Genomic DNA, 15,714 nt, shown 5'->3' on the forward strand with positions numbered 1-15,714 from the left:
TACTCAGTATAATGTTTTCAGTGTTTAACCTCATTATAGTCTGTATCAGGACTTTGATTCTCTTCATGGATGAGTGATGTTCCTTTGTATACATAAACCAAATGTTATTAGTACATTCCTCTGTTTGTGGACATTTAGGCGGTTTCCTCCACCTTTTGCCTTCTGTGAATAGTTCTGTAATGAATTTGAGTGTACAAGTATCTGCTTGTTTTTCTGTTTTATTTTCTTTTGGGTATATACCTAGGAGATGTGATTTCTTGAAGATTACTCAAAGGGTCTCCTGTATGAAGATTTTGTTAAGAATGTAGACATGGGGGGTGTTCTTTAAACACACAGGGCAGAAGATCATCTGTGTACACTTTTGAGAAGTGGAAAATACCCAACGGGGCCAATGAGCCATGGGTGGAAAGTGAGTTTTTTTCTCTTTAGGAAATAGAGAAGCATGCAAGTTTTTGAGAATGTGAGTGAAAAGATGCAGAGTAATTTGAGGAAGTAGGTGTGTTGGGATTTTACTTTAGTAAAGGTTTTTGTTTGTTTTGGCTGAGGTTCACAAATGCAGGGAAAGTCAGACAGGAACACCAGTTATTTGACTATTTACTGCAGTTGACACAGGAGTAGAGGACCTTAGTGATGGGAATAAAATAAAAAAGGATATAAGAGCCATTGGAAAAGACCTCAGAATGCTTATTGTCTTATTCTAATGTACTTAATTTTATAAACTAATAAATACATCTTAATGACTGGCTGCTGTGTGTAAGGTATAGTAGGAAGAGCTTCGCATGAGAGGTTCTATTTAATCCTTTTCAGAGGTCTGTGGTTGCTATTTCACCCACTTTGCAGATGAGGAGACTAATGTTCATGATTATGATAACAATAATAATGTAACTAAAAACTACTGAGCATTTGATACGTTCTAAGTGTTTACTGACATGTGCTAATCAATTCTTATTACACACCTATGAGATTGTTATCAGTTTTATTTTTATACTTATTCAAAAATCTTATGAAAGAGAAGACTAGAGAAGTTGAGAGTTCTTTCCCAAATGAAGGGGCCAGTAAAGGGCAGAGAAGGCTGACGGTTCAAATCCACCAGCCACTCCTTGGAAGGAAGGTTGGGCAATCTACTTCCGTAATGATACTGCCTCAGAAACCCAAGGAGGGTTGCCATGCGTCAGGTATGACTCAGTGGGCAATAACAACAACAACAACAATAAAGGACAGAGGCAAGTTTATGTAAAGCAGTTTCTTCAGCAGCATGGACAGATAAAGGTAGATAAATAGCATCTTGGAATTTCCAAACATTAATACAAATGTACTTTTTCACTGAAATGCCCCTTCATCTTTCATTTCCTCAACTTTTGCTGTTTTGGTGTCTCCTCAAGTCAATTCTGACTCATAGCAACCTTCCATGATGAAGTAGAACTTCCACAAGGACTTTCCTGGCCTTCGATGTTTCCTTTCCCCAATGAGTGATTTGTGCCTTGAAGCCCTGGCCTTTTGGTTTGTAGCCAAGCACTTAATCATTGGGCCACCAGTCAGTCTCCTTCAGCTCCTGCTACCCCCGCTGTAATCCCTGGGCAAATAATGGCCCTCAAACACTTCAACAAAATGGCTGAAAATGACTGTCACAGTGGCTTAGTGTATTGGCTTTAGAAGCAGAAAGACCAGCTCTAGAAACTTTCATTTGCAGCTCTGTTTATGTGGGGTACATTTGTTGGCAACTTACTGCTTTGTTCACTTTTCTGTAAAGAAAATAATAATGTGTACCTCATGGGTTTGTATGAAAATTGATTGGGAATCCACATATGAACACATCCGTCACAGCACTAGGGACACATGTTACACTTTATTCATTCCACTTTCCTGATTGTGTGCACCTTGGACATTGGAAGTATTGACACAGCAATACTATGGAGAAACATTTAAACTACAATAAATATGAGAAGAATCGTCTCCAATTACAACTCAAGAAGCCAGAGAGATTCACATTAAAATTTCATCCTAGAGATAGTTCTCCATGTTTGTGCTTGTATTCATATCTATGATTGTTGTGTGTAATGTTCATTTCAAACATAATTTTACCTTCATGTTTGTTGTTGTTGTTGTTGTTGTTACGTGTCATCGAGTCAGATCCGACTCATAGGGACCCCTCCTTGGGTTTCTGAGGTAACTTCACTACAGAAGTAGATTGCCCAACCAGCCTTCTGAGGAGTGGCTGGTGGGTTTGAACCGCTAGCCTTCTGGTTAGCAGTCAAATGCCTTAGGCACTATGCTACCTTCATGATTAGTTTTGATTATTAAAGGAAATTGTCTCTTGGCAGAAACATGGTACCTGATGTGAGAGAGCCTGACTGTCATCCTACAAATTAATCTCGGGGAGCACAAACTTTAACTTTTGAATGAAGATAATTATAATTATTCAAATACTGTGAATGTTTGGAGTGAAGAGGAAATATTCTGTTGCCATAATTAGAAAGTGTTGGAAAATAATAATTTATCTACATGAATAGTAATGATCTTAAATGAGAGACAACACTGTTAGAGACTTACCTTAGTGGTCTTTAGAGATGACCTCAGGCGTGTTTGGAGTGTTCAGTAACAATTCCATCTTCAAACTGACCTCCTCTTGAAATAAATAACTTTCTATAGGAAAGACATGACACACATGGAAAGAGAATATTCAGAACATTCAATATCAAAGCAAAAGTATATGAAGTGATGTTATGAGTTTAAATGTTTCCTTTCAGTCGAAAAACTCAAAACCTTTGCCCAGAATGTCTGAGATTTGTATTTAGAATGAATTCACATGAAACAGTAAAGAGAACTGATATTCTGCATTGTCGCTATGACCAGGCTGTGCAATAGACAGAACGTGTGAAGAAAACCCATTTAAATGAATCACTCTATCCATGGTGAACAAGAAAAACATTTTCACCTTGTACTACATTGATGTATAGGGAAGTTTCCATAAAGGTCTAGGGACCTGTTTTGCTCTCTCAGGAATAAATTATCTCCTTTGAGTGACATGGTAGCTATTCTGAAGAGACACACTTAAGAATAGGTATTCTTGCATAAAAACTTATATTCTCTGAACTTGGCACCTCACTATTTAAGAGTTCCCTTTCTCTACCTAAACCAGGGTAATCAAAGAAGCTGCATGCCATTTGAACAGCAGGGTGGCATGATTTCTGTGTGTAGACTGTGATGTAGTTTCTCTGTTGACTCATGTCATGGAGAAAACTTCTTTTTATCAATATGCAAACTTCTTTTAATGAATATTAAACATTTCCTGGAAATCCATTATTGGTTGCTTCAGATCTAGAGCAGTAAAACATAAAATAAATAGTTGATATTTTAAAGTACTTATCTCCAAAAGTTGTTTTTCCCATTTCAGAGAGTCTTTGGAAGTAAACAAAATCTCAAGATGGTGCCAAATTACTGTACCCTCTGGGACTCATTGACTGGTCAGAAAGCTACACAACACAGCCACTGCCATCCAGTTGTTTCTGACTCAGTAAACTTAAAGGACAGAGTAGAGTTGTCCCACAGGGTATCCAAGGCTGTAAATCTTCATGGAAGCAGATGGGCACATCTTCCTTTTGCTAAGAGTCAGGTAGATATGGATCAGTGACCTACTGATTAACAGTTGACCTCCTCAATCAATGTGCCACCAGGGCTCCTTGGTCACAAAACTTGGCCAGATTAAAAATGTAACTAACAGAAACACAACCACTGTGGTGGAATTGGATACAACTCATAGTGATCCCTCCTTGGGTTTCTGAGGTGGTATCACTAACGGAAGTAGATTGCCCAACCTTCCTTACAAGGAGTGGTAGAGACACTGAAACAACAGGGATTTCTGGTTGTTCCACATCTTTCTCACTTGGATTATTATATTTTTTCTTTTAGTTATTCTAAGGGATATGTATTTCTGTTGGATACTGCAGAGTCGATTCTGACTCATAGTGACTCCATGTGGCAGAGGAGAATTAATCCATAGGGTATTCTAGGGTGTAATTTCACAGAAGGAGCCATGGTTTCACCCTGGTTAAGTTCTCTGCTACTAAACAAAAAGTCCGAACTTTGAACTCACCAGCCAGCCACTCCATGGGAGAAAAATGTCCCAAAATGTTGCTACTGGATGGTATTAGGCTTTTAAAATCTTAATGGGAGATGAACGCTCAGTCTTTCCCTCACATACCTCCAACCTTTCAGTTAGTATCTGAATGCATAAGCATTGTGCATTCTGGGCTCCTAAGGTGGGGTACAGTTATGTAGTGATGAATCATTTTAGTTTAATATGCTAGAAGAACTAACAAATCTGTCCTGGAGGATGTGAGCTGGAATGCTCTTTGGAAGTGAGAATGGCCAGATGTCGTCTCTCCTTCTTTGGTCATGTTGTCAGAAGGGACCATTCCCTGGAGAAAGATGTCATGCTTAGTAAGGTGGAGGGTTGATGAGAGAGGCAAAGGCCTTCAAAGACATGGATTGATACAGTGGCTGCCATGATGGACTCAAGTATAGCAGGGATTGTGGAGCTGGCGTGGGACTGGGTGGTGTTTTGTTCTCCTGTGCCTAGGGTTGCTATGAGTCAGACACGGCTCGATGGCACCTAATAGCAACAACATGCAGTTCTCTGATGACTAATGTTTTTGAGCATTTTTCTTTATATTCTTATTGTCGCTTGAATGTCATCTTTCATGAAGGTTCTGTTCAAGTCCTTTGCAGATTTTAAAAATAAGTGTCTGGGTTTCTATTGACAAACATAAGCATTATTTTTATGTTATAGATGCAGGATATATATCATTTACATACATACACACATATATTAATATAAATTGTTGCTAGGCACAGTCAAGTCAGCTTTAACTCATAATGAGCCTGTAAACAAAAGAACAGAACACTGGCCAGTCTTGTACCATCCTCAGTCTTTGCTATGCTTGAGCCCATCGTCACAGCCACTGTGTCAGTCCATCCATGTCATTGAGCATCTTCCCCTTTCTCGCTGACTGTCTATCTACCAAGCATGATATTCTTCTTCAGGGACTGGTCCCCGAAGACATGACCAAATCAATGAGGTGAAATCTGGCCATTCTCGCTCCCAAGGAGCATTGCAGCTGTACTTCTTCCAAGATAGATCGTTTTTACTTCTGTCACTCCATAATATTTTCAATACTCTTCACCAACACCACAATTCAAATGCATCAATCCTTCTTCAATCTTCTTTATTCGTTATCCAGCTTTCACATGCATATGAAACCATTGTAAATACGAAGCTCGGGTCAAGTGCACTTTAGTCTTCAAGGTAACATCTTGTTTTTTTTTTTTTTTTTTTTTGTGGAACACTTTAAAGAGGTCTTTTGCAGCAGATCTGTCCAGTGCAATCCATCCTCTGAGTTGCTAACTCATCTTCCCTTTCAGCAAGCAAGGTTCTGTCATTTGCATGTGGCAGGCTGTTAATGAGCCTCCCTCTAATCTTGATACCTCATTCTTTATATGTTCCAGTTTCTTGAATTATTTGTTCAGTATGAATACATATTGAATAAATATGGTGAAAGCATATAACCCTGACATGCAGCTTTCCTGATTTTAAACCATGCAGTATCTCTGTTCTGTTCAAATGGCAGCATCTTGGTCTATGTACCCATTTCTCATGAACACAATGTGTTCTGGAATTCCCATTCTTCTCAATGTTATTCGTAACTTGTTATGGCCCATACAGTCAAATATTTTTGCACAATCAATAAAACACAGGTAAACATCTGTTTGGTATTCTTTGCTTTTAGTCAAGATTCATCTGACATCAACAAACATATCCTTCATTCAACAACCTCTCCTTAATCCAGCTTGAATTTCTGACAGTTTCCTATAGATGTACTGCTGCAACTGTAGTGAATTATCGTCAGTGAAATTTTATTTGCATGTAATATTAATAGAACTGTTTGGTACTTTCTGCATTCTGTTGTATCACATTTCTTTGGAAGGGGCACATGGTTCTCCTCCAGTCGGTTGGCCAAGTAGTTGTCTTCCAAATATCTTGGCATAAATCAGTGAGTGCCACCAGTGTTGCATCCATTTGTTTAAACATCTCAATGGGTACCCCATCAGTTCCTGGAGCTTTGTTTTTCACTAATTTCTTCATGCATCTTGGACTTCTTCCTTCAATAGCATCAGTTCATTATCATATGCTACCTCAGAAATGGCTGAACATCAACCAACTCTTTTGGGTAATATGACTTTCTTTTCTTCTTCTTTTGGGTGTTGTGTATTCTTTCCATCTTCTTTTGATGCTTCTCATATTGTTATTTATTTGGCCATAGAATCATTCAGTATTGCAATTTGAGGCATATGTTTTTTTTCTTCAGTTCCTTTAGCTTGAGAAATGCTTAGGCTGTTCTTCTCTTATAGTTTTCTAATTCTTGGTCTTTGTACATTTGGTTATAATACTTTACTTTGTCTTCTCAAACTACCCTTTTACATCTGTTCAGCTCTTTTATTTCATATTTCTTCCATTCCTTTCAATAGGAAACTTCAGGGTCTCTTATGACATCCATGGCATCTCTTATGACATCCATTTTGACCTTTTCTTACTTTTCTGTCTGTTTAATGACCTTTTGCTTTCTTCATGGATGATATTCTCGATGCCATTCCACAGCTAGTATGATCTTTGATTAGTGTTCAATGTGTCACTTCTATTCTTTAGGTGATCTCTAAATTCAGGTGACATATAATCTCTGGTAGCATAGTGCCTAAGGCACTTGACTGCTAACCAGAAGGCTGGCGGTTCAAACCCACCAACCACTCCTCGGAAGGAAGGTTGGGCAATCCTACTTCCGTAGTGATACTGCCTCGGAAACCCAAGCAGGGGTCGCTATGAGTCGGGGCTGACTTGGCGGCAAATAACAACAACAACAACATAATCAAAGTTATATTTTGTCTCTCATAGACTTGTTTTAATTGTCTTCAGCTTCAACTTGAGCTTGCATATGAGCAATAGATTGTCTGTTCCACAGTCAACTCCTGGCCTTGTCCTGACTGATCATATCTTGCTTCTCGATCATCTCTTTCCACAGATGTGATTGAGTTGATTCCTGTATATTCCATCTGGAAGGGCCTATGGTGGTGTAGTGGTTAAGACATTTGGGTACTAACCAAAATGTCGGTCGTTCGAACTCACAAGATGTTCTGTGGAGGTAAAATGAGGTAGTCTGCATCCTTGAAGATTTACAGCTTTGAGAACTCTATGGGTGTCACTATGAGTCAGAAAAAAATTAAAATTTACTTGTTTGTTTGTTTTGGTTATATTCCATCAGAGAAGGTCCACATGTATAGTCAGCATTAGTGTTATTGAAAAAAAGGTTTTTCAATGAAGAAATTATTGATTTTTGCAAAATTGTGTCAGTTTCTATCACCAAAGCCATTATTTTCCAAGTATCAATGCTTGTTTCCAACTTTTGCATTCCAATCACCAGTAATTTTCAATAGACCTTGATTGCATATTTGGTCAATTTCAGACTGTAGAAGTTGGTAAAAGTTTTCAATTTTTTCATCGTTGGCTTTAGCCGTTGGTGTGTAAATTTGAATAATAGTTGTATTAATTAGTTTACCTTGTGGGCACATGGATATTGCCCTATCAGTATTGCACTTCAGAATAGATCTTGAAATATTATTTTTGATGATGAATGCAATGCCATTCCTTTTCAGTATGTCACTCCTGGCATAATGAACCATTTGGTAATTTTACTGCTATTAGTAGGGTTTTCAGTGACCAATTATTTTCAGAAATGCATGGCCCTGTCTTTCTTAAAGTCTGTCTTTGTCTGGCAGCTCCTCCAAAACTTGTCCACCATAGGTTTCCGTGCTAGTATGTGAAATACCAGTGGCACAGCTGCCAACATCACAGCAACATGCCAGCCACCACACTATGACAAACTGACATATGAATAGTAAATATATGTATTCATATGTATAATGCTTTCTCTATTTTCTGAAAAAGTTTGTGTAGGATTGGTGTTATTACTTCTTTAATAATTTGGGGAATTTACAAAGTCATCTGTCCAATGTTAATTTTTGGAAAGGATTTTAAATACAAATAAAATTTACCCAATTGAAATGAACGTTTCCTTATTTTCTATTTTTTCTTCAATTAGATTTTGTGAGTACAAATAATCAATTTCTAAGTGTCAAAATTATAGGCTTAAATTCATTTACAGTATTTTGTTCTTATCTTGTTAATACATGTTGTTGTTAGGTGCTGTCAAGTCATCTCTGGCTCATAGTGACCCTATGCACAGCAGACCAAAACACTGCCACAGTCTTGTGCCAGCCTCATGATGCTTGTTATACCTGAGCCCCTCATTGCAGCCAATGAGTCTATCCTTTTCATTGAGGGCCTTCCCCTTCTTTATTGACCCTCTACTTTACCAAGCACGATATCCTTGTCCAGGGAATGGTTCCTTCTCACAACATGACCAAAGTAGGTGAGACAAAGTCTGGCCATTCTCGCTTCCATGAAGCATTCCAGCTGCACTTCTTCCAGGAGAGATTTGTTAGTTGTTTTAGCAGGCCATGGTACTCTTAACATTCTTCTCCAACACCACAACTTAAAACCATCGACTCTTCTTCCGTCTTCCTTTTTCGTTGTCCAGCTCCCTCATATGTAAGAGCCATTTTTAAATACTATGGCTTGTGTTACACATGTCTTAGTTTTCAAGGAGACATCTTTGCTCTTCATAACTTGAGAGAGGTCTTTTGCAGCAGATTTGCCCAAGGCAATACATTGTCTGAGGTCTTGACTGCTGCTTCCATTGGTTTTGATTGTGGAATCAAGTAATATGAAATCCTTGACAACTTCATTTTTTTCTTCATCCACTGTGAAGCTGTTTATTGGACCAGTTGTGAGGATTTTTGTTTTCTTTATATTGAGGTGTAATCCATACTGCAGACTTCAGTCTTTAATCTTCATCAGCAAGTGCTTCAAGTTTTCCTCACTTTCAGCAAGCAAAGTTGTATCATCTGCATATTGTAGGTTGTTACTGAGTCTTCCTCCAGTCCTGATGACACATTCTTCTTCATATAATCCAGCTTCTCAGATTATATGCTCAGCATACAAATTGCATAAGTATGGTGAAAGGATACAACACTGACACACTCCCTTCTTGATTTTAAAAGATGCAGTATCCCCTTGTTGCTCAAGGTAAAACTAGATGCAAATTTAGGGGGCATAATATATGGCATAAATAGACTATCAAACATAATCCAAAATGCACAAACAGCAGAAAATAAACTAGATGAATGGGACCTAAAAAAATTAAATTTTTGTGTGTTTCCAAAGACTTCTCCAAGAGTAAAAAGTGAACCTACAGATTGGGAAAAAATATTTGCCAATGACATGGCTCACAAGGGACTTATATCTAGAATTTATAGAAAACTCCAACACTTCAACAACAGAAAGACAAATAACCCAATTAATAAATGGGCAGAAGATGAGGATATTCAGGTGGCCAGCACACACATGAAGAAATACTCATGATCATTAGCCATTAGAGAGATGCAAATCAAAACAACAATGAGATATCATCTTGACTCAACACTGGTAACAAAATTCAACAAACAGAAAATAACAAATGCTGGCTAGGATGTAGAGAGTTTGGGACTCTCCTTTGCTGCCGGTGGGACTGTCAAATGATACAACTGCTGTGGAAAGTAGTATATTGTTGCTGTTGTGTTATGGTGATTCCTTAAAAAGAAATACCATTTGACTCAACAATTAATTACTAGGTATATATCCTAAAGAAGTGAGAGCCATGGCAAGCACAGACATCTGCAAGCCCATGTTCATCACAGCACTATTTACAATAGCCAAAAGATGGAAACAACCTAGGTGCCCATCAACAGAATATATAACTAAACTGGTACATACGTGCAATGGAATACTATACAACACTAAAGAATAATGTAGAATCTGCAAACACCACATAATGTGATTGAACTTGGAGGACATTATGCTGAGTAAAATAAGTAAATCACAGAAGGACAAATATTGTATTAGTCCATTATTACAAAAAGTCAAACAAAGGATTATGTATGGAAGGAAATTTTCTTGATTGCTTGCTAGGGGTGGGAGGAGAGGGGAGGGAACGCTGTTAGATAGGTAGAGACAAGTATTGATTTGGGTGAAGGGAACAGCAATGCACCAAATGTGAGTGATCAACACAGTGGCATTGAAGAAGAGGAAGACATAGAGAGGTACATGGGAGGTACAGACAACAAAGATGAACACTTTTGCACATACAGTACTGTGTTGTCAGTGAAGGCAAATGGTGATCTACAGGTGGATAGATAGGTGGACAGGACGAATTATTAGGTATGTCTATACAGGGGTGTGTGTCCATGTATAGGGTTGGCAGAGAATGTTTCTACAAGTGTATTTGTATGTTCTGTAAGAATTTCCAGGTATATAGTACAGCTGACAAGTCATTTCTTAGCCACAGCCAGCTACCCAGAGGGAGTGAGTAGTTGGACCTGTGGGTTTGGGACCAAGTTTTCAGAGAGTAGCTGATACCCACCCTACTAACTTATTCCAGAACTCCAGAATATAGAAAAGAATGGCATTCAGCCAAATTCATTCTATGAAGCAAGCATAACCCTGATATCAAAACTAGGCAAAGATACCATTATAAAGGAAAACTACAGAGCAGTATACCTCATGAATATAGATGCAACAATCTTCAACATAATCCTAGCCAATAGAATCCAAGATTATTCCAAAAAATAACACACCATGACCAATTGGGATTCATACCAAGTATGCAAGGATGGTGCAACATTAGAAACAATCAGCAGAAACCATTACATAAATAAAACAAAGTAGGGGAAACAAAACGAAACAACACATGATCATTTCAATCGATATAGAAAAGGTATTTGATAAAATCTATTACCCATTCCTGATAAAAACTCTCAGAAAAATAGGAGTACAAGGGAAATTTCTCCTATTAATAAAGGGCATATATGCTAAATCAATAGCCAACATTATTGTGAAAGGAAAGAGACTCAAACTATTTCCCTTGTGAATAGGAAGCAGACAAAGATGCCCTCTATCACCACTTCTATTCACCATTACACTGGAAGTCCTAGCCAAGGTAATAAGGCAAGAAAGGGAAATAAAAGTCATCCAAATTGGCAATGAAGTAAAACTGTCTCTATTTGCAGATGATATAATCCTATAGAAAAACCTAGAGATAGCAAGAAAACTCCTGGAACTAGTTGAAAGTTTCAGCCAAGTGACAGGATATAAGATTAACATACAAAAATCAGTTGGATCTCTCTATACCAATAAAGAGATCTCTGAAAAGGAATACTATACCATTTTTACTAGCTACCAAAAGATGAAATACTTATGAACAGATCTTACCAGAGATGAATCATCTACACAAATAAAGCTACAAGAAAGTATAAGAGACCTACATAAATGGAAAAACATGGCACACTCATGGGTAGGAAGATTGAACTTTGAGAAAATGTCAATACTATCCAAAACAATCTATAGATTCAATGCTATTCTGATCGAAATACCATCAACATTCTTTAAGGACATGGAAAAATTAGTCACTAATTTTATATGGAATGGAAAGAAAGCTCAGATAAGGAAAGCACTACTGAAAAAGAAAAAAAAAAAAAAATAGGTCTCACACTCTCTGATCTCAAAATCTGCTATACAACCCCAATAGTGAAAACAGCAAGATAGACATAGACCAGAGGAACAGAATTGAAAATCCAGAAATAGATCCATCAACTTATGGGCAGCAGGTCTTTGACAAAGGACAAAAAGCCATTAAAAGGGGAAGAGTTAGTCTCTTTAAGAAATGGTGTTGGCAAGATTAGATAACCATTTTCTGCAAAATCAAACAAGATCCATACCTCACACCATACACAAAAACAAACTCAAGATGCATCAAAGACCTAAATATAAAACCCAGAAGTGTAAAGTTCATAAAAAATATAATAGGGACAAACATAGGGGTCCTAATTTATGGCATAAATAGACTATCAAGCATAACCCAAGATACACAATCAGCAGAATAGAAACTAGATTAGTGGGACTTTCTAAAAATTACATTCATAGTGCATCGAAAGACTTCTCCAATAGAGGAAAAAGAGAATCTACAGATTAGGAAAAATGATTTGGCAATGACAGATCCAACAAGAGACTTATCTCTAAAATTTATAGAAAATGTCAATATCTCAACATCAATAAAAGAAACAATCCAATTCAAAGATGGGCAAAGAACATGAACAAACACTTAAGCAAAGAAAATATTCAGTCAACCAACAAACATGTGAGGAAATGCTCATGATCATTAGCCATTGTTGTTGTTAGATAGATGCAAATCAAAACAGCAATGAGATATCATCTCTTCACAGCAAGAATAGAAAAATTGAACAAGACAGAAAACAACAAATGCTGGTGAGGATGTGCAGAGATTGGAACTCTCATGCACTGTTTGTATAGAACTCTCATGACTGTAAAATGTTGTAACCACTGTGGTAAATGGTATGACCCTTCTTAAAAAATGCCAACTGTTGGAAATGGAAATACTGTTTGATCCAGCTATTCCACTACTAGCAATATATTCTAAAAGGGTGGGGGTGAGATCTGTTAGAATAGATACATGCACAGTCATGTTCATAACAACACTATATCAGCAAAGAGATGGACACATTTAAGTATTCATCAACAGAGGAATGGCTAACTGATTTATGGTACATACACACAGTGGAGTACTATGAAACATTAAAGAATGATGAAGAATCTATGAATCACCTCATAATATGGATGAAATTGGAAGACCTTATGCTGAGTGAAATGAGTCAATTACAGGACAAATATTTTATGAATCTGTTATTATAAAAAATCAAGGAAAGGTTTACACAGAGAAGGAAACTCTTTGTTAATTACCACAGATGAGAAAGGAGGAAGGAAAATTGCTGACTGGTTAAGAGACATGCGTTGATTTGTGTAAAGGGAAATGCAATATAACAAAAGCGTGTGACTGGCACAATATCATGCTGGAAAAGGAAGAAAGGGAGAGGTGCACAGGAGGTACAGAAAATAAAGGCAAAAAATATGACATACACAATACTGCATTATCAGTAAGAGCAATCATGAATCTACTGGTAGATATATAGATAGACAAGCAAGAAGATCGGGGGAACAGGAATAAACTCATGTCCATAGACATGTTTCACAGACAATATCCTTACATACATATTTGTATGTGCTGTAATAATAACCATATGCATTATAGAGCTACTAAATGACAAAATTAGGATAATTTCATAGCCACAGTTAAGCACCTTGAGAGACTGAGTTGCTGGGCCTATGGACTCAGGACCATGGTAGCAGGGGACATCAAGCTCAACTGACACAACACAGTACACAAAAATATTGTTCTACATCCTATTTGGTGAGAAGCAACTGGCGTCTTAAAAGCTTGTGAGCATCCATGTAAGACACAATGATTGGTATCTCCTCATCTAGAGCATAGAAGAGTGAATAAAGTCAAAGACACATGGAAACAATTAGTCCAAAGCCTAGTGGACCATGGGAACTTCAGCCCCCATGACACTGAGATCAGAAGAACTAGATGGTGCCAGGCCACCAATGCCAACTGCTAGAAAAGGGATCAAAATTTTATGTCCCGGATAGAGTCGGTGAAAAATGTGAAAGGAAAGTTCAAAACATAAAAAAGACTAGGACTATTGGTTGGGTAGACTGGTGAGACCCCTGAGACAAAGGTCTCTAGGCACTCTTTGGGCCTGGAATTGGACTCACTCTGTGGCTTAAGTCTCAACCAAACAATAGACAGGACTATGGGTGGAACAACTACACCAAGGAGATGAACTCCTTAGAATAATCAAACATGGCAGATCAATAGGGCAGCTTTTTCACAGGGAAAAAGCTAAGGTGGCAGGGATGCAAAGACCAGAAGGACACCAAACTAAAAATACAAACTCACTGCTGTCGAGTTGGATCTGACTCATAGCAACCCCTCCTTGGGTCTCTGATGTTGTATCACTACAGAAGTAGATTGCTCAATCTTTCTTCTGAGGAGGAGCTGGTAGGTTTGAACCAACAGCCTTCTGCTTAGCAGTCAAATTCCTTTAGGAACTACTCCACCAGAGGTCCTCAGGAAGGACACAGGGAAAGGGTAACCACAAGGAGGAAAAGGGAAGAGAGCTGTTATATTTAGGGAATTGTAAGCAGTATCGCAAAACAATATGTGTATGAACTCTTGAATGTAAAATGAATCCGCTTTGAAAAATTTCACCTCAATCACAATAAAAATTGACATGCATGGACAGACATTTCCTGGTATTCTCTGCTTTTACGGACAATCCATCTTATATCATGAGCAATGATATCCCTCATTCCAGATCTTTCACTGAATCTAACCCGAACTTTTGGCCATTCCTTGCAGATGTACTGCTGCAACTGTTTTTGAGTTATTATCAACATACTTTTACTTGTCTATGATATTAATGATAAATTTTGCATTCTGTTGGATCACCTTTCTTTGGAATATGGATCTTGTCCAGTCAGTTGGCCAGGTAGCTGTTTTCCAAATTTCCTGGGATAAATGAGGGAATACTTCCAGAGTTACATCCATTTGTTGAAACATCTCAATTTGTATTTCATCAATTCCTGGAGCCTTCTTTTCACCAATGCCTCCAGTGCAGCTTGAACTTTTTCCTTCAAGACCATCAGTTCCTGATCATATGCTACCTCCTGAAATGGTTGAACATCAATTTATATATAGAAATTATATTGATAAATAGTATATATATGTAGCAATCCTCACTTTGTATCTACCTAATGACACCTCCGAAGATATAAAGCAAAAGGAGAAATCGAGAAATGCACAAACACAGAGGGTCTGATAGAGTGCCTAAGTAGAGAATCTTAGCATTTTAACGTGTTGTAGCTTCAAGTGACTGAAAATCTTCTGAATAGAGGTGGGGTGTCTGAAAAAAAGATAGTAGCTATAATACTATGACAAAAAGAGGGGATGAAATACCCAAGAAAACCCCTGAAGTTTGGTAGTCATTCATTCTCATTCACAGTCACGATTCCTCCTTGGGCTTCCGAGGCATTATCACTACTGGAAGTAGGTTGCCCAATCTTCCTTCTGATTCCAATCCTTAGGATATATTAAAACAATTTTCTCCTCAGAATTAAGTTTGCTAGCATAGATTTTTGTCTTTAATGATGAAAATCACCATGAGAAGGTGATTGGATACTTTTGAGCCAAGACCCATATGGCAACTTCTAGAACTAGTTCTGGTGACATAGTGCCTAAGGCATTTGACTGCTAACCAGAAGGCTGGTGGTTCACACCCACCAGCCACTCCTCAGAAGGAAGATTGGGTAATCTAGTTCCATAGTGACACTGCTTCGGAAACACAAGGAGGAGTTGCTGTGAGTCAGATCCGACTGGGCAGCAATTTTTTTTTTTTTTTTTTTAAGGACTAGACTCAACAGCATTCCTGAGTTTATAAGTCACTCTTCCTCTCTTTTTCTTCCTTTATAACCAACTATTGGGATTCACATCTGGGGATTCATCTCTGTTTTAGGAGACAGAGGGATTGAATGTGGCTCAATTTCCAAACAAGGGAGCTGAGAAACCAGGCTTGGCATCTCTGCAGACAGAG

This window comes from Orycteropus afer, unplaced genomic scaffold, assembly GCF_000298275.1.
Source record: "Orycteropus afer afer isolate SDZICR_OR568_19922 unplaced genomic scaffold, OryAfe1.0 scaffold00666, whole genome shotgun sequence".
In the NCBI taxonomy this organism is placed as follows: domain Eukaryota; kingdom Metazoa; phylum Chordata; class Mammalia; order Tubulidentata; family Orycteropodidae; genus Orycteropus; species Orycteropus afer.